Genomic DNA, 25,431 nt, shown 5'->3' on the forward strand with positions numbered 1-25,431 from the left:
AGAGCCCTGGAACCAGAGCACAGATAACAAAGCACAACACTAAAAACTCTAAATTATAGATGGATGCTCAATAACACTCACCTCTGGAACTATTTCAGTTTTCAAATTTGAAACCTTCTGCTGGAATTGCAGCTTGAAATAATTCAGCAGCACTCAAATCAGAGAAAAATTGCAGTCTTCAAATGTTCTAACTCACTGTAAAAGGTGATTACAAGAGTCATGTGTCAATAGTGGTTTAAATCAAGAGATAAACATTTTTCTTGATTTGAGATTGCTGTGTAAATACTCTCCTTCTGACCTCCGGTAAAATAAGTTTGCAAAATCCATCAGTCAGTCCAGGATGCCAATTTATAACATTCCCTCCTTCTGTTTCCTGGTATAGGATTACTTAAAATGAGATATACTTAATTGGACGTAGTTCAGACAAAGTTCACCGAGCTGATTCCTGGCTAGAAGGGAGTTGGTTTCAAGAGGAAATGTTGGGCAAGGTGGCTAGCACTATTGCTTCACAGCGCCAGGGTCCCATGTTTAATTCCCGGCTTGGGCCACTGTCTGTGCGGAGTCTGCACGTTCTCCCCATGTCTGCGTGGGTTTCCTACGGGTGCTCCGGTTTCCTGAAGAACGTGCTTGTTAAATGAATTGGATATTCTGAATTCTCCCTCATGTCCCCGAACAGGCGCTAGAATGTGGCGACAAGGAGATTTGCACAGTAACTTCATTGCGGTGTGAATGTACGCCTACTTGTGACAATAAATTTTTTAAAATTATTATTGTGTGCCCTGCAGCACCTTTCCGCATCTAAAGAGGGTGCCCGTAAACTAGACCTTTCAATCAATGAGTCATACATTTTCTCTCCTGGCCCCTGGAAACCCGGCACAGTGGCAGAGTGTTTTGCACTGCTGTCTCACAGCACCAGCGACCCGGGTTCAATTCTGGCCTTGGGTGACTGTGTGGTGTTTGCACATTCTCCTCGTTTCTGCGTGGGCTTCCTCCGGCTGCTCTGGTTTCCTTGCACAGGTCAGGTGGGAATAAAGTGAAGAGTGGGCCGAGGTAGGCTGCTCTTTCGAAGGGTCGGTGCAGACTTGATGGGCCGAATGGCCTCATTCTGCGCTCCAGGGATTCCGTGATCAAGGATGCCAGGATGGCCGCGCATGCGCTCTGCTCCCCGCTGAACGAAGATGGCGGCAATGGAACTGGGCCTCATCCGGATAAAAGCCCCGCAGCTGCAAACTCGGGACCTGAAGGGTTTTATTTCGGCCGTGGGCCTTCACCGGGCGTTTATGAAGCTTCCTCTCCCTCCCCGCCGCCTCACCCGCCCAAACAACCGCTTCCGCACTCGCAGGGCTCCGGGCAAAATGGCACTGCGCATGCACCAAATAGAGCTCTACGCCTGCGTACTGTGCTCATGCGGAGTGAATAGAGCACATTCACATCAAGGGGATTGCTGGGTAATATCCGCACCATTGCAACATTACAGTTAATACAATATAACTTTGTTACCATTTGAGATAAATTAATCTAAAAATGTCATACATTTTGAATTGGTGATCTGCTATGCTCCATTTGTCAAAGTTCTCCTGTGCGACCATGCAGTTTTTAAAGCTTTTATACTATTTCCTCTCTCATCCCTCCTCCGACGTTGCTGACTCTGACTGGGTTCAATCGCAGTCACTGGTTCCTCTTTTTCCTTCTCCATCTCTGATTCTGAATACTCACTGTTTTACAAAATCATACTGCACAAGTAAAAGTCATTCGGCCCATTATACCTCGACTGGCTCTTTGGAAGATCTATCCAATTATTCACACAGCCCTGCTGGCAGAGTCAGAGCAATGTATATCTGCTGTAGTAATCCGAGTGATTAATGGAAATAGTTTTCCAGTTGGATAGTTCACAGTCACATTCACCCCTGTGGAAAAATTGATTGTCCAATTTATTATCCAATGAAGTGTTCACCATTAGTTATGCACACAGAGCACCTGATTGAATTAATTCAACAATTGACAGACCACACAAACCACAGTGACATTATTAACAATAGGTCAAGTTAAGGGAGAATCCTGGTGTGATAGAGTAGATGAAATATGGGGTTACAAAATAAAGGCATTAATATCCTGCAATTTCACAATTCTCACTTGGCTGGAATGTTGCAGTATGAAAGGCCCTTTCATACTCCTATCAGAGGGAAGAGGCCGAGTCCAATAGACCTACCAAAGCCACACCACTGTTAGACTGCCTGAGGTCTGTGAATAAATCTGGGTATTATGATGATCAGTATGGTTGTTGTGTATTTGATTCCCAATAACAGATGTAGTATCCTCATTAAATACCCATGACAGTATTTAGCCTAGAAATCTCAGGACATCATCATAATCACTGTCATTGAAATCGTTCCTGATAAAAATTACCAACTATTCTGAAAGCTCCATTAGCTGTAACTCCCTTGCTGAAAACATACTTTTCTAGCAAAAAACCACACAGCGTCTGCACAGCCAAAAGGAAATCACTCACGCTGCAATTCAAACTCTGAATGATTTGGGATGTTGCTGGTAAGTGCCCAGGACAAATTGTTATTTGTAAGGTGAAGGTACATCAGCAGCAGGAGTTAGTGAAGAGGGTGATGCTAATAAACAGGCAGGCTGACACACCAGGAAATCTGCTCCAGAGGATATTCATGGGATCCACCCAAAAGTCAAAACACAATCATTGGCACCGGTATGACCGACTTCAGTTGAACCTGATTTTAAAACTTGTCAGGACCCGGACCCTGATGTGATGGTGCAGAGGTGGTACACCATCGCAAAGATGTTCCTTCAGTCCTCACAGCAAGTAAGGTCTCACCCTCCTACATGATGAGGTTTTCTATCACAACGTAGCTCTAATTTGACATGCATTACATCTTGATGACTTGCAAAATAATTAATTTTGTTTCAGGATCAGATTGGGGAGTGTTGCTCCTTCATGTCCTCCATATGTTCATAATTACTACTGATGGCTGAGGAACCCCCAGGATGTTCGTCAACACCTGAACCTGTGTCCAAACTCATCCCACCATGCGACAGGAAGACTAATTGGGAAGTTCCACATGATGATCTGGATAAATTTGGAGGAACAAGTCTTTTATTCACAAATGAGGGAAGGAAGCACAGTATCTGTGTTACCATGGAGATAAATGTGTCAGGTACAAAATGAAAATTAATGAATAAATACTGTGCTTGATTTTTTTCCCAACTGGAACTCGATGTTGATGGTCGCCGTGCTTATGGACTGTGTCCAGGCTGAAAATTGGTTCTTGACATATGATCCCCACCCACTACCCCACCCACTCCAGCCAGGTGATATTAACATTGAAATGGGAAAGCCAAAGAGTATCAGGGAAGGTGCTACTCCAGAACCTTCTCTATGATAGTTCTCTCAATGCTTGAATTGTGATTAAACTGTTATTACCTATTCCTGGGTCTCCCCTGGTTAGTTGGAAGAAGTCATTCGCCCAGAACTGTACACAATATTCCAGCTAAGGTCTAACTAGTGTCTTGTGCAAATTCAGAACAACCAGCTTTTTCCTGTAGTCTATGCCCTTATCAATCAAGCTCAGAATAGTATATGCTTCAACTGCCCTCTTCATCTATCCTGTCACCTTTGCTGACTTCTGTACATATACACCCAGGTCCCACTGCTTCTGCACCCCCTTCAGAATTTTACCCATTATTTTATATTGTCTCTCCATGTTCTTCCTCCCAAAATGTATCACCTTACATTTTTCCACATTGAATTCAACCTGTCGCCCATCTGCTCACTCCACCAACCTGCCATTGTCCAATTTGAAACTCTACACTGTACTCTTCAAAGTTTGTAATACTTCCAAGTTTTGTGTCATCTGCAAGTATTGAAATTGTCCCCTGCAGAACATCAATCTAGATCATGAATATATGCCAGGAAAAGCAAGGATCCAAATACCGACCACAGGGGAACACCATTACAAACATTCCTCCAGCCTGAAAAATATCCATTGACTGTTACTCTCAGCTTCCTAGTATTCAACCACTTTTGTATCCACTTTGCTACTGTCCCTTTTGTTCCATGCACTGCAATTTTTCTCACAAGTCTGTTGTGTTGCATTATATCAAATGCCGACTGAAAGTCATGTACATGACATCAACAGAATACCCTCGTCAATCCTTTTGGTTACCTCCACAAAAAAACTCCAGCAAATTAATTAAACATAATTTCCTGTTTAGAAATCCATGCTGCTTCTTCCAAATTAGCCCTCATTTTTCCACATGGCTATTAATTCTATCTGGAATAATTGATTTGTGAAACAGACCTAACAACTGGTGTTAAACTAGTTAGTCTGTATGCTGGAGCTATCCTTACAACCCTTTTTGAATAAAGGCATAAGATTTGTAATTCTCCAGTCTGGTACCTCCACGAAAGACTGGGGAATCATTTCAGGACCCCTGAAATATACATTTTCACTTCACCACTTTCTCATTATCAATTTTAAACCTATTAGGGCCAGGGCTTTTTAGTCTGGCCTGGGTAGTATCTACCTCCTTTGTGAAGACAACCAGTTATTTTTGTACAATTTTGAACAGGGCGGGATTCTCTTTGTCAGCCGACACCGGAATCGCGAAACGAGATTGGGTGGCAAATCGGTTCCAACTCTGAAATTGTGGCAGGCACCAATTTCACAGCAAATTGCAATTCTCAGGGCAGCGTGGTGGTGCAGTGGTTAGCCCTGCTGCCTCACAGAGCCGAGGTCCCAGGTTCGATCCCAGCTCTGGGTCACTGTTCGTGTGGAGTTCGCACATTCTCCCCGTGTCTACGTGAGTTTCGCCCCCATAACCCAAAGATGTGTAGGGTAGGTGGATTGGCCACGCTAAATTGGCCCTTAATTGGAAAAAAATAAATTGGGTACTCTAAATTTTTTTTTTAAATTGCAATTCTCTGTCACCTCGACAGTGGCATCAATAATAATAATATTAATTGCGTTGTCACAAGTAGGCTTCAATCAAGTTACTGTGAAAAGCCCCTAGTCACCACATTCCGGCACCTGTTCGAGGAGGCTGGTACGGGAATTGAACCGTGCTGCTGGCCTGCCTTAGTCTGCTTTAAAAGCCAGCGATTTAGCCCAGTGTGCTAAAGAATTGTACATTCAGAACTTCTCTATTTAAAATTTTGTAAACTCCTTTTCCAGGGCATGAGAATGGTGGATTTACGAACAGGAAGCTCAAACTGAACATCACAGCATTATCTGACAGAGTCACTGACTCACCACGGCCTGAATATCATCAATAATTGATTTGGAAGGAGAAATGTTTGTGTGTTCTGTCTGTACGTCACCAGTTGAAACATCTGTGACTGGAAAAGCATCAAGACACACACTGGAGTGAGAGGTTCCAGTACACGGACTGTACAAAGAGCTTTAAACAGCCTGTAAAAAACATTACACGATTCTCAGAGGGAAAAAAGCGTAATTGTGTTCTGTGTGTGTGGACAAAGCTTCAATTGGGCTTCAAAGGGGCTGGTTTAGCTCACTAAGCTCAATCGCTGGCTTTTAAAGCAGGCCAGCAGCACGGTTCAATTCCTGTACCAGCCTCCCCGGACAGGCGCCGGAATGTGGCAACTAGGTGTTTTTCACAGTAACTTCATTGAAGCCTACTCGTGACAATAAGCGATTTTCATTTCAATTGATTGTCGAAACTGGAGAGATACAAGAAAACTGGCACCATGGAGAAATGGTGGCAATGTGAGGAATGCGATAAAGGATTCAATTCTTCATCCCAGCTGGAAATCCATCGACGTGTTCACACTGGGGAAATGCCTTTCATCTGTTCTGTGTGTGAGTGGAGATTCACTCAGTCATCTGCCCTTCGATCACACCAGCGAGTTCACACTGAGGAAAAGCCATTCAGCTGCACAACCTGTGAAGAGAAATTCAAGTCTTTATCCATGCTCACTGAACATCAGCGAATTCACACGGGTCAGAAACCATTCATTTGCTTTGTGTGTGGGGAGGGATTCACTCAGATATTCACCCTCCAGACACATCACCAAATGCACACAAACGAGGATCCATTCAGGTGCATCACCTGTGGAGAGGGTTTCAGTCAGTCAGCTGACCTCAGTGAGCACCAACGCACTCACACTGGGGAGAAGCTGTTCACCTGCTCCGTGTGTGGGAAGGGATTCCCTTGGTCATCCCAACTGCTGACACATCAGTGGGATCACACCAGGGGAAGACGGTTCACCTTGTGTGGAGCGGGATCATTCAGTCACAACACCTGCTGAGGCACCAGTGAGTTCACAAGTGAGTGCAGGGACTGGTATCTGCTGTTTGGCTGCTGCTAATCACATCCAGGATTGATCGTCTGACAATATCTGGTTTGATCCTGCTGATGTTGACAGTTCCTATAACTGGTTGCAGTTCAATATTCTGGAGATGTCACTGATTTTTGGGGCTGCAATGCCCCTTTTTAAAAGCACCAGCTGTGATCTTCCTCAATTCAAAAACTCTCAATCGGAACACCTCTACAGTAAAATTATGAATTTGTACTTCAATCCTAAATTGATCTCTGATGCAAATCAGTGTCAGCAAATGCTCCACTGGTAGTCAACTTCAATTAGAAAGTGCAGATTAATCCTTGCTGACAATTCCTGCTGACTTCTGTCCATTAGGGAATTAAGTTGCATCATGTGAAAGTAGCCAAGACAGATGTGTAAAAATCAGGGACACACTCTGTAAATACACATTGGATAAGCTGGTGTCAGTGATTCCAGACTGCCTGTGACAATGGAAATCTCTGTGTGATTAGATCAAGAGGACGCTTCATCCGACCATCACCAAAGTTGCCCGGCTAAAATTGGCAGGTGGTGAAGATCTCACCGACAGAAGTAACCAGATGTCCCGCTGGGTTGAACATGACTGTGAGCTGTACCCCTGTGAGACGGACATCTCTCAGTCTCTGTTTGACTCTCCTGCAGCATCCTGTCACAGTGAGTTGGACAAGGAACCCTCATCATTTGAGCCGAATAGGGCCATTGATTGCTGAGCAAGCAGAAAGGTGCCCGGCAAGGATGGGATTCCAGCTGAACTACTCAACCACGGAAAGTCCCATCGACTGCCACACCTTCATCACTTCCTTCATCTCTGGTAGGTGACAGGAACCATTCCATATGCGTGATGCAAACATCATCACAATAATTAAAACCAGCAGTGACGGAGGAGATGAAAATGAAAAATGAAAATCGCTTATTGTCACGAGTAGGCTTCAAATGAAGTTACTGTGAAAAGCCCCTAGTCGCCACATTCTAGTGCATGTTCGGGGAGGCTGGTACGGGAATTGAACCGTGCTGCTGGCCTGTCTTGGTCTGCTTTCAAAGCCAGCGATTTAGCCAAGTGCTAAACCAGCCCCTTTTACAACAACTATAAAGACATTTCAGTCCTTAACATCACTGGGAAGATCTTCATAGGGTCATGTTTAAAAGACTCTAACTTCTTGCTGACTGAGTGTCAACCATTGACTCTAATCGGTCATTAAGACACATTTGTATTATTTAATCCTCTTGATAGCGCGCAGGCATGAGGCCCAATCCCGCCATCAGCAGGGTGGCTGTCAGAGCATCACGCTTGGATCGGCGCCCAACACCAATACCGATGTTCCACTGCATCAGGGACCCCCCTGTGAGTGGTGGAGATTCTAGCTCTATGTGTATAAACATCTCCTTCATTCATCATGAGTGTCTGACAGTTGCCTTTCTGTTCTAGGCTGATATCTTCTCTGACATTATAGGTAGAAAGAGGTGCTGTCTGTTCAGGGTTTGGTGTTTGGGAAGACACTCACAGACTCCGTTAGCAGCAGTTTGTCAAATGGCCTCCGGTAGCTCCCTCTGATGTTGGACAGTGCAGTTCACGGATGGTCTGATAAAAGCTCTTCAGATGGACCATATGAGTCAGACATTTCCAAATCGGAGAAGTGAATATTTTTATTCTGCTGACTCATAGGCAGAGGGTTGGCCGTCTTATTGGTTGCTGTTCACACATAAAATCCAGTTTGAACATAAGAAATGCAATGAGGCACTTTTTTCACAAAAACGTAGACGGTTAGGTTCTGTCCTTTCGCATTAAGTGGAGTCGGCCAATGTTACTGAGGTGAAAATAGTCTTGTGGATATATAGTTGAAAACTCAGCTTGGGGTGAAATATTTTGTGTTGGGTGTGAGCCAGGGTTCAGCCTGAGACAGTTCCCAGGGAGCGGGATGGAGTTCGTGTGTAGGGAATGGAGATTGTCGTGGAGATTGAAGAGGGATGGAGTCAGTGGGTAGGGAATGGAGTTCGGAGTGGGGATTGACGAGGGATGGAGTCCGTGTGTAGGGAATGGAGATTGTCGTGGAGATTGAAGAGGGATGGAGTCAGTGGGTAGGGAATGGAGTTTGCAGTGAGGGTTGAAGACAATGGCCTCATTCTACATGTTTAACTGGAGGAAGTTTCTGCTCTTTCAGCCTGAATGTCAGACAAGTCAGGATGGTGTGTGACTTGGAGAGGAATTTGGAGGTGAAGGTGTTCACATATACCTGCCACCCCAGTCCATCGAGGTGGTGGAGGGGGAGAGTTTGGGAGGTTCTGATCAATTGTAGATATGTAAAATCTGTCTCCCTGGCCACTGCCTCGACCCCACCAATGACCTGGTTCAACACAATTTCATAAGGTGTCTTTGTGTTTTTGTGAGTTCTCACTCCCTTTTTTCTGTTTTAACTCAATTTCACAGGGTATTGGAAGGGGAGACTTTCTGTCGGGAAACTGAAACCAAACATCACATCAGGATCTGACAGAATCGCCTAATTTATCATAACCTGAATATGATCGGATTTTGAACATGGAAGGAAAAAGCACCGATCACAGTGAGAAGAAACTGTCCACGTGTTATATGTTTGGACGAGGCTTCAGCCGATCCGACCGGTCGAACAACAAACAACGTCACACTGAGGAGAAACTGTGGCAATGTGAGGATTGCGGGAAGGGTTTTGACTATCCAGTTAGGCTGGAAATTCATCGGCGAATTCACACTGGGGAGCGACCGTTCATCTGCCCCAAGTGCGGGAAGGGATTCACTACCTCGTCCCACTTGTTGATACACCAGCGGGTTCACACTGGGGAGAGGCCATTCACCTGCTCAGAATGTGGGAAGGGATTCACTCAGTCATCCAACCTGTTGACACACCAGCGAATGCATGCTGGGGAGAGACCATTCATCTGCTCCGAGTGTGGGAAGGGATTCACCATTTCAGCCCACCTGCTGAGACACCAGCGAGTTCACTCTGACGAGAGACCTTTTAGATGCTCAGACTGTGGGAAAGGCTATAAAAGTTCTAGGGAGCTGATGTCCCATCAACGTGTTCACACTGACGAGAAACCGTTCAGATGCTCTCACTGTGGGAGTGGGTTCAAGCAATCATCTGACCTCACTGTACACCAGCGCACTCACACTGGGGAGAAGCCGTTCTCATGCTCTGTGTGTGGGAAGAGATTCAATCAGACATGTACCCTTCAGAGACATCAGCAAGTTCACACTGGGGAGAAGCCATTCACCTGTTCTGTGTGTGGGAAGAGGTTTGGTCGGTCATCCACTCTGCTGAGACACCAGCAAGTTCACAAGTAACTGCAATGAGTGGACCTTCCTGTAAATCACATCCAGGCCTGAACAGGAGGAGCAGCCAGATTGAGAGAGACTGAATCTGATGGGAGGAGCTGTTTCTCACACATTCTGTCTCTCCCACATTCAAGAGAGAGTTAATTTTCAATGGTCACCCCAGTGGTGAATTTTAATTGGCATATTGGGGGGTTTTGATGGGCAGAATTTGCCCACCTCCTCCATTGAAATTACACCTTGTTCCAATTTTCCACATCTCCGATTAGAAAGTGCTGATTAATCCTTGCTGACAATTCTTGCTGACGTCCACATAAATTATCAAGGAATCTGAAACAAAACAGTGAATTATTTCACAGACACAAGATTCAACAATCAACATTGATATTGATGAAGTTTGGAAGTTGCTGAGTTGAATCATTTCTGACACAGCAGCAGCAACATTTGGTAAAGGTGGAACCCACAACAAAGACTGTTTTGAGAGCCACTCAGCAGAGATGTCATCTGTCATTGAAGCAAAAAGCAAAGCCGACTTGATGAACAACATAAACCCAACACCGAGAACACTGCATCATGTGAAAGTAACCAAGACAGTTGTGGAAAAGACGGGGAGAACATGTGAAATAATCACTGGATCAGCCGACATCACAGAATGTGAATTGCCTCTGAAAACTACTGGATTTGATGTGATTAAGAGGACACTTGGTTCTTCCTTCAACAATGTGGCCAACTGAAATCAGCAGATGCTGAAGTTCTCACTGACAGATCTAAACAGATGTCCCGCTGCGTTGAACATGGCTGTGAGCTGTACCCCTGTGAGACGGACAATTCCCAGTCTCTGTTTGACTCTCCTGCAGCTTCCTGTCATGGTTGAGTTGCACAAAATGCCATCACTTGTGCTGGAAAAAGCCATTCGTTGCTGAGCAAGCAGAAAGGCACCCAGAAACGCTTGAATTCCAGCTGAACTGCTCAAACACGGAGAGTTCCATCGACTGCCACACCTGCATAATCTCCTCCTCTTGGCAGGTAGGATTCATTTCACAGGAAACGTTGACACAAATATCACAATCTACAAAAACAGCAGTGACAGAGGAAATTGCAGCAACTACAGGGACATCTCACTCTTTAGCATCACTGGGAAGACCTTCACTAAGGTCATGTTTGAAGATTCATCTACTTGCAGGCTGAGTTTGTCCAGAAGCACAGTGTGGTTTCTGTGCTGACCAATCTACAGTGAACATGATCTTCTCCACACACCAGCTACAAGAGAAGTGAACAATTGGGATTTGATCTATAGTATCAATGCTGAGAAAGTGAAATGTTTTAATAACTGAATGAAAATAAACCTTTCAGTGTGAGTCACAATTTACTGGGACAATTGGAAAAGGCACCAAAATGTCTCAATCTCTGAAGATAAACGTCAGCCTTGAAGTTATGTTTCGGAGCTCACAAGCTGTGGGAAGCTCCACTCTCTTTAAATCTTTTTGGTCTAAGAAGGTTGAAGCATTTGTTTACCCACGTAAGCTAATTTTTTTAGTTTGATTTTTCCTGAGATATAATACAGCGATCGGGAAAGTCACCTGAAGAAAGAAAACAAAACATCTTGGCAAGACTGAGAAAAAATATCAAAATAATTGGAAAAACAAAGATCAAAATGGTGTCTTGTTCATCTTTAATCTGGAAATAGTTATGTAAAGTTGACACTATTGTGTCCATTTGTGAATGTTTGCTTCACCCTTTTACAGTCAAGCATCGCTGTGAGAATTTAAACTAAAGCTTAAAGGTTTTTTAAAGATTTGGCTTCATCCCATTTGTTATCGTTCAAGACAAAGTGCCTGAAAACGGGAAATGAGAGTTACCCCCAAACCGATCTGTATCTCTGTCTCTGATCTAAAAATACCGGATGATGTGAGTGTTTAATTGGACAGTAAAGTTTCCGCACTGTCCTGAAACAGATAGAATGGGAAGCACCATTTTCTTTTTTCTTAATAAATTTAGAGTACCCAATTATGTTTTTCCAATAAAGGGGCAATTCAGCGTGTCCAATCCACCTACCCTGCACAGCTTCGGGTTGTGGGGGTAAGATCTATGCAGACATGGGGAAAATGTGCAAACTCCACACGGACAGTGCTAAGCACTGCGCCACAGTGCCGCCCTGGAAGCCCCATTTTTAATCTAAGAAAATAAAATCACACCAGCGATTGGGAATTGGAATAATTCTGTGGGTCTAATTCAACGGAACAGACAAACTGTATTTCTGCGTACATTCTAGTGGAAGTCAGGAAAGTGTAGATGAGACAAGTGAGTGATAGTTTTCACTTGGAGATGTTTGTAGCCTGGCTTCTGCACTTAACAGTAATGGAATCTGACAGTCTGGTCACTACCTGAAAGCATTGGAACCAGACAGAGTGGCTCCTTCATCTTTTAAGAGACGTTCATCTTTTAAACATCGCTTGAAAATCCATGAGTGAGCTGTATCAGATGGTACATGGAACATCCTTTTGGGATACAGATGTGTGTGTGCAGATGTGAGGTTACATGTGGAAACACATGGTGACCCTGCACGGGAGAACAGTCCCCGACATGTTCAGCTATTCCACTACAGAACAACATGAAGTGCTTAACATAGAATGAGAGAGCATTTTAAATTATCAAGATATTGACATATCTTGCACAGAGAATCTGACTTTAAAACAATCAGGACAGAATTAAACTCACTGGAATCTATCAGAGGGAGTGAAATTAAAGTGAAGAGGGATATAGGATCTGGATTTAGAAAATATTCACAAGGTGGATGCAGGTGAACAGGGGGCTGGAGAATCTTTGAAATTTGTGCCTGAACCTTTGTTTGAACTGGATGTGTTTCCGATGCCAATAATCTAGAATTGTGAGAGATGGAGTGCAGGTGGGGAGGATAAATCACAGTCAATAATGATCACATTTTGCTGGAAATCTTTTTACAAGTAGTCTAGGTTGCAGCTCAAGGGTTTGTGTTGCTGTTTCTGATCATTTCAGGAACTTTAGATGTTATCTATGGAATGTAACAAGAAATTAGGAAAAAAAGCTTGTAGTTTAGAAAGAGCTGGGTGAAACAGAAATCAGATTGTGAGACGTTAATAAGGATAATCCCTCTTCAAGGTGGGAAGATCTGTCAGAAATCACTGACTAATAACCTAATAAAATCATCAGAAATGTATTCCATATTACAAGAATAGCTGTGTGTGTGTCTCTCTGTCTTGCTCAAAAATAAAGATTCCTGGCTTGACAAACTGAGGGAAATCTATTCCAGTATTACTTCATACGGATGGACACAGTAGTTAGGGAACTGAATTTATACTGGTAACTGAAGACAATGACTTTGGCCTTCCCAATTTTTAATCCAAATTTCTGCTCATCCAGTACTGGATATGGGAAAAGCAGTTTGATCATTTAGTAACAGTGGAGGAATGGGGGTGAGGTAGAAATGGGTGTTGTCAGTGTACATGTGAAAACTAACACGGTACTTTTGGATGATGTCACCTAGTGGCAGCGTGTAGATGGGAAATAGGAGGGGCCGAGAATAGATCCTTTTTAAGGTGGATAATGACGGTGGATTTAAAGGTGAGAGGGACAGTACCAAAAGAGAGAGAGACCCGTTGACATTATCAGCTAACACGGGGAAGTTGGGTGATCAGTAATCCTGAGAATAGGGTCAATACAGCAGAAGGTGGAACTCATGGACAAGAGCACTGAGAGGGCACGACAGAGGATGGCAGAGAAACTGGAGAAAGGTGTGAGTTCAGAGCTCAGAAACAAAAGTCTGACCCTGGTGGGCTCATGGAAGGGAGGGAAGCAGCAGAGGCAGCTGATCGGATTGTCTCTGTAGCTCCATGAGTTCCTCACACTTGTTGGAAGTGAGAATGGGAGACAGGGAAGAACAAGAGCCCTTCAAAAAGGAATTAATGCGAGTTAGAGATATTAAAAAGACGCAACGCAGTGTACTTAACACAAAGTTGATTTATTTAACATTTATCTAGAATAGTAACTTGGCTGTTAACTGGGCTGGGGTTTAACAACATCAGCAGAAACAGACCCCAATGAACATGGTTCAGTCCTAGATGTGATTAACAACAAAATTCAATCATTGTAGTTACTTGTGAACTCGGTGGTGTCTCAGTAGGTTGGATGACTGAGTGAATCTCTTCCCACAATCGGAGCAGGTGAAGGGCCTCTCTCCTGTGTGAATTCGCTGGTGTGCGGTGAGCTCAAACGATTGCCTGAATCTAGTCACACAGTGAGAGCAGCTGAACGGTCTCTCGTCAGTGTGAACGCGCTGATGGTACATTAGATCCTCAGAACTTTTATAACACTTCCTGCAGACTGGGCATTTAAATGGTTTCTCCCCAGTGTGAACTTGCTGGTGTCTCAGCAGATCAGACGACTGAGTGAATCCCTTCCCACACTCGGAGCAGGTGAACGGCCTCTCCCCAGTGTGAATTCGCCGGTGTACTGTCAGTTGTGATGATCGCTTGAACCCAGTTCCACAATGAGAGCATCTGAATGGTCTCTCGTCAGTGTGAATACGTTGATGCAGCATCAGATTCCTGGAACTTTTGAAGCACTTCCCACAGTCTGGACATTTAAATGATGTCTTGTCAGTGTGAATTTGCTGGTGTGTCAGCAGGGTGGATGAATCAGTGAATCCTTTTCCACACTCGGAGCAGATGAACGGCCTCTCTCCGGTGTGAATGCGTCGATGAGTTTCCAGTGCAGACGGGTAAATGAATCCCTTCCCACAGTCTCCACATTTCCACGATTTCTACACAATGTGAACGGTGTTTTTTCCTTCCATCTTCAATTTCCAGTCTCATTCACGTTACGATCAATTGGGCGTCTGTCTGATCCTGATGTGATGAATGGTTTCAGATTCCCCACTGAAATCATTGCATTCTCATATCCTGTGTAACTGTTTAAAAACAGAAAATAGGGAGTGAGAGAGAACCCACAAAAACACAAAGGCAGGTTGTGAAATTGAGCTGAATGAATCTGGTTATTTGTGGGGCCGACACTGGGAGAAAGTGACCATGAAAACTGCTGCATTGTCATAAAAACACAACTGGTTCACTCATGTCCTTCAGGGAAGAGAACCTGTCAACTGGTCGGAGCGTAGATTAGACATCAGCCTCTTTTGGAGGAGAGAGAAAGCTGGGAGCAGAATGGGTAAAGGTGATTGACTGTATGCATCTAAAGCTCAGCTAGAACTTTGACACAATCTTCCAGATCTTCAACCTTCACCACTGAGAAGGATCAGGATCGCAGGTGTATGTGAAATGCATCACCTCCAAGTTCCAGTCCAAGACACACACTGTCCTGATCTATCTGACAGCCACGGATGTGAAGATACCGGTGTTGGACTGGGGTGGGCAGTAAGAAGTCTTACAGCACCAGGGTAAAGTCCAACAAGTTTGTTTCGAATCATTAACTTTCAGAGCAAAGATAGCCAAGTTCCGTACCCATGAGTACGGCCTCAACCAGGACCTTGGATTCATGTCACATTACATTCACACCCCCCCCCCCTCCCCCCCACCATCTGGCCTGAGTTTGAGAAACTCTACAAACTGACCTGGCTTGAGACAAATCACACCTCTTTAATCTGTGATTATCCCTCTTTCCAGTTGCGCCATCTGGACCTGTAAAGACTTAATTACCGGCAAATACTCGCATTCAAAGTATCATCTTGCATCATTGACTTTGTCTATATATGTGGTTGTGGAACCCACCTCTTCATTCACCTGAGGAAGGAGCAGTGCTCCGAAAGCTAGTGATTCCAAACCTGTTAGACTTTAACCTGGTGTTGTAAGACTTCTTACTGTATCTGACATCCTGTACTGGATGAACAGAAATTTCTCCCAATGAAATAATGAGAAGTTTGAAATCATTGTCTTCAGTCCCTGCGAAAAGTTCCATACCCTAAGCATTGACTCCATCCCTATCCCTGACAACAGTCTGAGCTGAACCAGACTGTTTACAACCATGGAAAAATATTTCACTAAAATAAAAGTAAAAAACTCTGGAAATGTGAAGTACAAACAGAAAATGCTGGATAAACTCAGCAGGTCAGGCAGCATCTGTGGAGGAAGATGACTCTTCCGAAACCACAGCTCGGTTTCCGACCACATATCACTGCCACGGCCTTGAATGAGTTTCTATCTCATTCACATCACCCGACTTAGTCTTGTCTCATGTTTCTGATGTTCACACACATTCCTTTATTGTCTCTAGATTTAACTATCCAAGAAAGACACTTACATTTAGGTTCTGATGAATGGAGTGACTGTCAGATTTTGATCTGATATTTGGTTTGACTTTTCCACCTTCAAATTCTGCTCTTCCAACGTCCTGTAAAGCAAAATTCATCACTGTCAGTCCAGGAATAAAAATTGAGAATCGTCGGGCCGCCGCGTAGAGCGGCCCGCGCCGGCCAACCACGTCAGCACCAATGGCGCCAAGGGGGCATGGCCCGGTCGTGGGGATTCTCCAGACCAACCCAGGGTTGGAAGAATCCTGCCCACGATAAGGGAGTAAACCAGGGCATCATGATCGGCACAGGCTTGGAGTGCCGAAGGACCTGTCCCTGCTGTACTTTTCTTTGTTCTTTGTTCAGGGTTGAGTGTCTCCCCTGGTATTCATGTGACTGAACAGATCTTTAAACACAAGGGGCAGGGCGTCCCGTGAGGTACTGGGATCCGGAGGGCAGGATTTGTTTATTTCTCTTTCCTCCTCTGCTTCATAAATCAGACCTTGGGTCTCAAAGGGTAATGCAGTTTGATGGACAGGCTGTCTGTATTCTGAACAATGGGTAACAAGCTCCGCCCAGTCATTCAAAACATTGCCCCTAAAAAAGATGGCGATCGCGCATGCGTCTTGCTGCTTGTTGCCCCCAAAACGATGGTGACCGTTAACATGGGCCGAATATGAGGCGCTGCGGCCCTGTTCGTGGAAAATTGACCCGGTTTGTCCGCTTTTTTGCCTTTCGGTTTACACAACATGTTTAAGAAATCTCCCGCCGAGCTGTCCGATCCTTCTCACCCTCCGTACCGACAATCTCTCTTCGCGTGTGTGGATTCGCCAGAGAAGTACATCTTAATCGCCATTACTTGCAGTGCGCATGCTTTAGTTTGCGTCCCTCATTCACTGTGATTGGTTGGAGGACCAGCCGCTCCCGCCCCCTCCTCCTATTGGTCCGGAGCTGCCGTCAATCACTTCCGGGTGCATTGAGAGACAGAGCATGCGCAGTCCGGCTGTGGGCTGCACATTAGTGCGCAGGCGCAGTGTCAAAGAGCTTGGAGCATGCGCAGTGTGATTGATGCCTCGGCCCTTGTTTGTCACGGAGAAGCGGAGGCAGCATCAAGGCGGTGGGTGGGAGGATTTGGAAACACTTTGTGGATCCGCAAACCCTTCACCATCATTGTGTGCGCTGAGAGTGGAGACTTGGAAATGGTGCAGATGGTGAGATGGGTTTGGATTTCAGCCCAGGGAGGAGGGAGAGTGTGTGGGACGGGGATTTACAACTTTGGGGAACAAGAGAGGAAAAATCTTCCAGAGAAACTTGAATTGTCTGTTCAGAGTTAGTTTTGCTTTTACAGAAATTCACATCGAGATCTGACACAGCCACTTGATTCATCAGGACCGAAATACTGTTGGCATTTACAGTGGAAGGAGAAATGTTTGTCTGCTTGTCTTTGCATGAAAATTTCAAACATCAGTGTGACTGGAAAAGCCCCGAGACCCACACAACACACACCCAAGTGAGAGAGTTCCAGTGAACTAATTGTGGAAACAACAGTGTGACTGGAAAAGCCCCGAGACACACACACCCGAGTGAGGGTGTTCCAGTGAATTGACTGTGGAAAGAGCTTTAACCAGTTACACTGCCTGAAAATATATCACCATTCACAGTGGGGAGAAATTGTACATGTGCTCTGTGTGTAAATGAAGCATCAACTGATTGTACAAACTGGAGAGACACAAGGCTACCAGCACTATGGAGAAACCGTGGAAATGTGGGGACTGTGGGAAGGGATTTAATTATCCATCCCGGCTGGAATCTCATCAACGCAGTCACATTGGGGCTAACAAAATGGAGAAACCATGGAAATGCGATGATTGTGGTAAAGGATTCAATTATCCATACCTGCTTGAATACCATCGACAGAATCACACTGGGAAGAAGCCCTTCATCTGTTCCGAGTGTGGGAAGGGATTCACAACCTCATCCCACCTGCTGTTACACCAGCGTATTCACACAGAGGAGAGACCGTTCAGCTGCTTTACCTGTGGAAAGAGGTTCTCGTGTTCATCCAACCTCAATGCACATCAGCGAGTTCACATTGGGGGGAAGTCGTTCACCTGCTCCTTGTGTGGGAAGGATTTTGCTGGTCCATCCGGTCTTTGGTCACACCAGCAAATTCACAGAGGGGTGAAGCCGTTCATCTGTTCTGTGTGTGGGAAGGGCTTCACTCTGTCATCCAACCTGCTGTCACACCAGCGAATTCACACTGAGGAGAGGCCATTCAGCTGCACTTCCTGTGGAAAGAGGTTCAGGTCTTCATCCAACCTCAGTGCGCACAAGCGGGTTCACACTGGAGAGAGGCCATTCACCTGCTCCATGTGTGGGAATGAATTCACTAATTCATCCAGCCTCCAGTCACACCAGCGAATTCACACAGAGGAGAAGCCATTCATTTGCACGTACTGTGGAAAGAGTTTCAGGCAGTTATCAATCCTCACTGCACATCAACGCACTCACACTGGAGAGAGACCATTCACTTGCTCCGAGTGTGGGAAGGGATTTACTCAGTCTGGCAGCCTGCATTTACACAAGCGCACTCACACCGGGGAAAGGCCGTTCACCTGCTCTGAGTGTGGGAAGGGATACACTCGGTCATCCCACCTGCTGACACACCAGCGAGTTCACAACTGTCTGCGGGGTTTGGATTCTGTTGTTAATCACATCCAGGATTGATAATCTGACAATATTTGGTTTGTTTCTGCTGAAATTAACAATCCCTACAACTGGCTGGAGTTTAATATTCTGGATCTGTCACTAATTGTCAGGGCTGCAATGCTCCTTTTAAAAAGCACCATCTGTGATTTTTTTTTGCTTTAATTCAGGAACTTTCAAGAATAACTTGTTAATAATAAACTTATGAACTTTTCCTTCAATCCAAAATGGACCTTTGCTGCAAACTCTACAATACACTGTCTCCAGGTAAAAGGTAAAGTCATCCAAATGACCACAGGCTGACTGGTTGTGATTTAACCTGACGATCATGACACCTCCAGCCAAGGGCAAGGTTGAGAAGGCGGACCTTCCTGAATAACCCACACTGCTGACCTGCTCTGCATTATAGACCAGCTGTATAGCCAATTGAGCTAAACTGGCCCCACTGTCTCTAAGATTCCGCTGATTCACATCTCCAATTAGAAAGTGGTGATTAATCCTTGCTGATTCTTACCGAATTACACATTCTTCACAATGACACCACCACTATCAAATTTAATTCTCAAGGAACTTAAAAGAACTTAAGTCACTTATTAGCACTGAAATTACAATTGTTGAAAAGAGAGAAATGTTGCTGAAGCTTTTCATTTTGTACTCATCAGGACAAGCTGAAAAATGCCAAATTTCAAATGATCGTAATTAATACAACAGGAGTCAAGAGTGCTGATTGGTTCGCAAGTGCACTCTCATTGGCTGAAACATGACTAGAGAAATCAACAGGAATCTACAGGTTCCTTGAGCTTTCGGGTAATTCAAATAAAGTTGCCAGGCTTGATCATATTCCTTTTGTTTACAGAGAACTGGTGCCTGCATATGAAAGCATGTCGCTTTTAGCAAAATACAGTGAATCATGTTACGAGCTGGACTGATTATCTTAAATTGATTGTTAGTGTAGCTATTAGCGCATCAGATTGTTCAGATCAATGGCAAGTTTTATTTTTATTGCACTTTTTAAAAATAAATTTAGTGTACGCAATTCTTTTTTCAAATTAGGGACAATTTAACGAGGCCAATCCACTACCTTGCACATCTTTTTGTGTTGTAGGGGTGAGAACCACGCAGACACAGGAAGAATGTTCAAACTTCACACGGACAGTGACCCAGGGCCGGGATCGAACCTGTGTCCTCGGCGGCATGAGGCAGCAGTTCTAACCACTGCACCGCCGTGCCGCCCCTTTTATCACGCTTTGAACATTGCAAACCAACATTTGACACTGCGGCTAGCACGAGGGGCGAAGGGATCAAAGGATATGGGGGAAAGTGGGATTAGGCCAAGGAGTTGGATGATTAGCCATGAGCGTAATGAATGGCGGAGCAGGCTCGAAGGGCCAAATGGCCTCCTCCTCCTATTTGCTATGATTATATTAGCCACTGTAGCCACCTGGGGTGGCCACTGCCCAACACAAAATGGAAGATTACAAAGAATGCAGGGAAAATGCAGGGAAAGTGAGCAGCATGGCAGCATTGTGGATAGCACAATCGCTTCACAGCTCCAAGGTCCCAGGTTCGATTCCAGCTTGGGTCACAGTCTGTGCGGAGTCTGCACATCCTCCCCGTGTGTGCGTGGGTTTCCTCCGGGTGCTCCGGTTTCCTCCCACAGTCCAAAGATGTGCAGGTTAAGTGGATTGGTCCAAAATTGCCCTTAGTGTTGGGTGGGGTTACTGGGTTATGGGGTGGGGGTGTTAACCTTGGGTAGGGTGGTCTTTCCAGGAGCCGGTGCAGACTTGATGGGCCGAGTGGCCTCCTTCTGCACTGTAAATTCTATGATCAATGTTGCAAAAGCACTTGTGTATTCTGACTGCTGCAGAAACCAGGCAGCACTGTGAAAGAAAATAAGTTAGCATACTAATGAGGCGATACCGGGTGATTCCCAGGTACAATGGAAACAAGTTAACTCAAATCGCTACAGTGAATAGAAGGCCAGACTTCTCAGCGCCAAGAAAAGTCCAAAACAATAAGCCCCAAGAACTGCCCAGTGATCGAGGGACTGTCCCGTTATTGTGGAAATTCAAATCAATCGATTGGGAAGAGACCCAATCGATTGCGGGTGTATAGAGGGTCCGCCCAGGTGGGCGCGAGACCCTGGGAGAGGTATAAGACAGAGACCCGACCCCAGCTCGCTCTCTCAGCCAGCCTCATCTTGACCAGCTCCTCTTAGCCAGCGCTCTCCTTGATCACCGTTGCAGCAGAAGACCTTGAGAAGAGGAGGCTTGGTCAGCAGCCACCACCAAGTAAGTGTCACACAACGCACGCTACGAGAGTAGACACTCCTGACCCTTTTAGTCCACACCGATTGGAAGCCTGCGATCCAGGACAAAGCTAGAGGCCGTTGTTCCCTGATCGGCAGTTCCCTTATTCCAGTATTGACCTGTTAGTGGTAGGATTAACCTAGTCTTGTAGTTTTATATGCATAATTAGTAGATAACTATTATAGTAAACGTGTCTTGTTTGAACTTACTAACTGGTGTATGGAGTTATTGGTTTGAACTTGAAACTTGTGGCGGTATCTTAACGATACCTGGCGACTCCAGAGCTAAGGAATGAAACAGAGCCAAATTGAGTGTTAAGCACACTCACCCAGAACGAGCAACACCACATAAGGTGATATTAGAACAGATGTTCAAAAACTTGGTTAAAGAGATTGGATTTAAGGAGTACCGTACAGGATAAAAGTGAGGCTCAGAGTTGGAGAGGTTTAGGGGAAATTCCAGAGATTGGGTTCTGAGGATTGGAAAGAACAGTCCCAGTGGTGAAGCGATTAAAATCTGGAATACTTAAATGACCGGGATTAGAGGAGTGCAGAGATTTGGGAGGGTTGTGGAATCACAGGCATTGTCAGAGATATGGAGGTCACAGCCAGAGACAGATTTTAAAAAAGGGGTGAGAATTTTAAAATTTTGCTACTTAAACAATAATCTTTGTGGGGGCCAAGGGTTTGGGAATTTCTGGTTGAGTTGTAGATACACAAGATTCCTGTCCTTTGCCCCGCTCACTCTCCTACTCCCTCTCTCGCTGTCCTCTCATAGAAGCCAGAGACTTGTGTCGGCCCAGACTGGGTGGCAGGTGCAAATCCCTGAAGGATATTAGTGAACCAGTTGTGATTTTACAACAATCCAGCAGCTTTCATGGTTGCTATTTCCGACTGACAACCCCACAAATGACCAGATTGATTCAGCTCAATTTGAAACCTGCCTTTGTGGTTTTGTGGGTTCTCTTCACTCCCTTTTCCCTGTTTTAAATCAGCGTCAGGGAACTGAAACCAAATCATTGGGATCTGATAGAGTTGCCCAATTTGTCACTATCTGAACATCAACATTGGAATTTGAACACGGAAGGAAACAGCACCGTTGACACTGCAGAGAAACCACACGCTCGTTCTGTGTGGACAAGATTTCAACTATTCATCTAACCTGGAGAGACACAAGGACACGTGGGGAAACCTTGGAAATGTGAGTACTATGAGAAGGGATTCAGTTATCCTGTTGAACTGAATCAGCACATTCACACTGGAGAGAAGCAATTTACCTGCTCAGAGTGTGGGAAGGGATTTACTCGTTCATCCCACCTGCTTCGGCACCAGTGTGTTCACACTGCGGAGAAGCCATTCACCTGCACCATATGTGGGAAGGGATTCACTCGGTTATGCCACCTGTAGAAGTCAACTGTTACCTGACACACCTAATAGGTAGAGGATAGTTATTTAGGATAAATATTAAGCCCCAGTTTTACCCATTTTAAATTAAGGATTTTAACACTCTCAAAACATAACTGTTTCATAGAACCAGCATAATTCACTTTACTAGATTAAAACAAACACTTTAACTGATTTAATGAATACATTTTTCAAGTCAGTGTCCAAGGACAGAGCAGGACCCGTAGCAACAGCCATAGACATGAAAGCTTTATTGTTATAATAGCTAAGCCAGCAGAAAACCAGTTTTTGTGTTCTTGATCAAGCACAATATTGCATTCTTTAACATACACAAGTATGCAGATACGAAACAATTAGAACTAATGTTACATATTAAAGATGGACGGCTTGCCGTAAAATCAGATGTGTTTGAGTCTAACCCAAACCAATTAGGATTATATTGGGGTGTGATTAGATGGCTTCAGACAGATATGAAACAGTATAACTGAAAAGTTTTGTTTGGCCATTTGTGAGTGGTGTTGGTTTGAAGCTGAAGATTAGCTGGATTTCTTTCTCTCTTTTTGAATCATCTATACTTTGATCTGAACTATTCACTGCCTCCTGTATTCATATTTCATTTTCAGACTTTGACTTTTAAAGTTATTGTCAAGCTGTTTGCCTCAGCAAGAAGATAATTTCTGTGATTCTTTGAAAGCTTCAAATTGTCTACGAGTTGCCTTTCATAATAACTTTCAAATTGTAATCAATAGAAGACAAATAAACAATTCCTATTTGCACCTGAGAAGTTTTAACTGAAATTTCTGCTGAGTTCCAGTAATCTCAAAGTGCTGCTGACAACCGAATGGTTAAATCCATCAATTTGGTGTAGTTCGGCAAACAGGGGAGGCACCAGCCAGGAAGAAAACAGCTAGAATGGGGTAAGAAATATATTTTTGACCCATTCTTATAGCCGCATCAAGCAGTGCTTCGACCCCTTAGAAAGGACCTTTTTATAGATTGTTAATTCAATCAGGTGCCGGTCATTGAATCTAAAATAAAATGGGACTGAAAAAATAGTCACGGTAGTGTACACAGATATGCAAAAGGAGTTGACGACCAAAATATTGGGTGTAAGGCTGAGTTTATGGTGGACATGGCTCCTAAAATAGATTCAGAACCTTCAAATGGAAGAGAACTACTTCCCACAACGTGCAAGGGAGGTCGTGCTGTATCGGATGTCTCTATTGATGATCTTGGATCTTTGATTTGTAGACAATTTGGACTGTCTGCAGTTGCCACAAAAATTGAATCAAAATATGATAGCCCCAAAGGACAGTGGTCCCTTGATAATATCAAGAAGGCATGGGGTAAGACCACACGGTTAAACGGTGGAAGATGTATGAAATGGTCTTTTGCAGTAATGGCACAGCTCCAAAAACATCAAGAGACAAATGCAAAAACAAAATTCGATTGTGAGCTTCAGTCCACTAAAGATCAACTAATTGCAGTTGTTGAGGAATTACGAGATGCAAAATCCAAACTTGAGCATTATGATGAAATTAAAACATTGTTGGAAAATTAAACCTTTAAGGTTCAATAGTTATCTTTTCAAATCGCAGAATTGCAACATCAAGTTGTTGAATCAGAGTCAAACTACCAACAGTTACAAACAGAAACTGAGCAAATCAAAAGTCAAAATTGCCAGTTACTTGAGGAAAAATGTATTTTGGAAATTGACATGGACACCATGGAATGTCGTAACAAATTACTGACAGACAAATTAACAGCACAAAAGACTTCAAATCTGTGTTTAAAAAATGAGCTGAACTCTCCAAAGTAAACAGCGCCACTAACCGGACAATTCAAAATGATGTTAACTAAGAGCTAAGGTGTACCAGTGATAAATAAATCAAATCTTACATTATTGCAAGCTGCTACTGACATGAAAACAATGAATACACTGATCGAGGTTCCACAAGGGGGGTCTGGCCAAATGAACTATCTCTCAAGGACACTTTTACCCCAGAACAAACTGTTATCTTACTCTGAGACCGACCACAAAATGCTGCTGGCCATGATCCAATTAAGCACCAAACAGCCACCAGAACTGTTTGCAGCTTTAAACTTGATCCTACCCAAACCTCAGTCCAAAACCTCAATTGCTAACAAAGGCATGTCAATCGTTGCCTCTCCTCCGTTAACGATAAATCCAAGCCTTGCATTCACTTGAAAAAAAAATTCCAGAAGATTTCTTTCTCGTGTTGAAGATGGCCATTTTGCGAGTTTCAGATTTCACGGTTGCAGACTGGTCTACGATGAAGGCCAGCCTCCTGGCTACAGGGATACGGGACAAGTCACGTATCGCTAAAAAGTTGCCAAGAACTGTCAACTTGAGAAAACTGTTATTAATCTGAATGTTGCTTTATTAATTTTAAGAAATTAACATATCTTGTTAGCTGTGTTTCCTTTAACAGAATCGACTAGTTCATCTACAGAAAACCAAGATAAAGCACAAAACTGGTTCAGTTATATATTCAATAAGTTATTGTGTTTGATATTTTAAAATAAATGTTTAGAATTAGCTTGGAAATTAAAACTTCAGAAAAGTAACTCTGATTAAAGCAAATCCATAGAGAGAACATATTGTTCTAAGAGACTTGATAACGGGAATTTGGCAGCAATCCAACTTTTACTCCCAGTCCATTTGAGTGACAAATATAATAAAAAGTTCAGAGATGAGAATGGCATCATTCCAATTTATCCACCCTATACGCCCCTTTTTGTCTCTGCAAGAAAATTAAACCTTTCAACAGCTTTTATGTATAATCCAAAAGATGTCAAAGACTTGACAATTCACATCCAATACAAAGTTTCATTATCATTTATTAGTGAATTATTATTAATAATTTATTAATAAATTACATAATCAATTTTGATCATCATTTTACCATTTATTACTAGATCATATGTTCAACTTCTTATTGTATAATCATTTTATTTGTATCCATGAAATTATTATTAATTGTTTATTGCTGAATTTTGTAATCATGATATCAATTTTAAATCAGTATATCAATGTTAAGATCTGTAAAATGTTAACCGTAATACTCATT

At 43.8% G+C, this 25,431-nt stretch overlaps 1 pseudogene; it reads right to left on the reverse strand.

The window, feature by feature from the left end:
- The window catches only part of LOC119961611, a 51,071-nt pseudogene that overhangs the window by 3,287 nt on the left and 22,353 nt on the right, over nucleotides 1-25,431 (reverse strand).

Source organism: Scyliorhinus canicula, unplaced genomic scaffold (assembly GCF_902713615.1).
Source record: "Scyliorhinus canicula unplaced genomic scaffold, sScyCan1.1, whole genome shotgun sequence".
NCBI classification, from domain to species: Eukaryota; Metazoa; Chordata; class Chondrichthyes; order Carcharhiniformes; family Scyliorhinidae; genus Scyliorhinus; species Scyliorhinus canicula.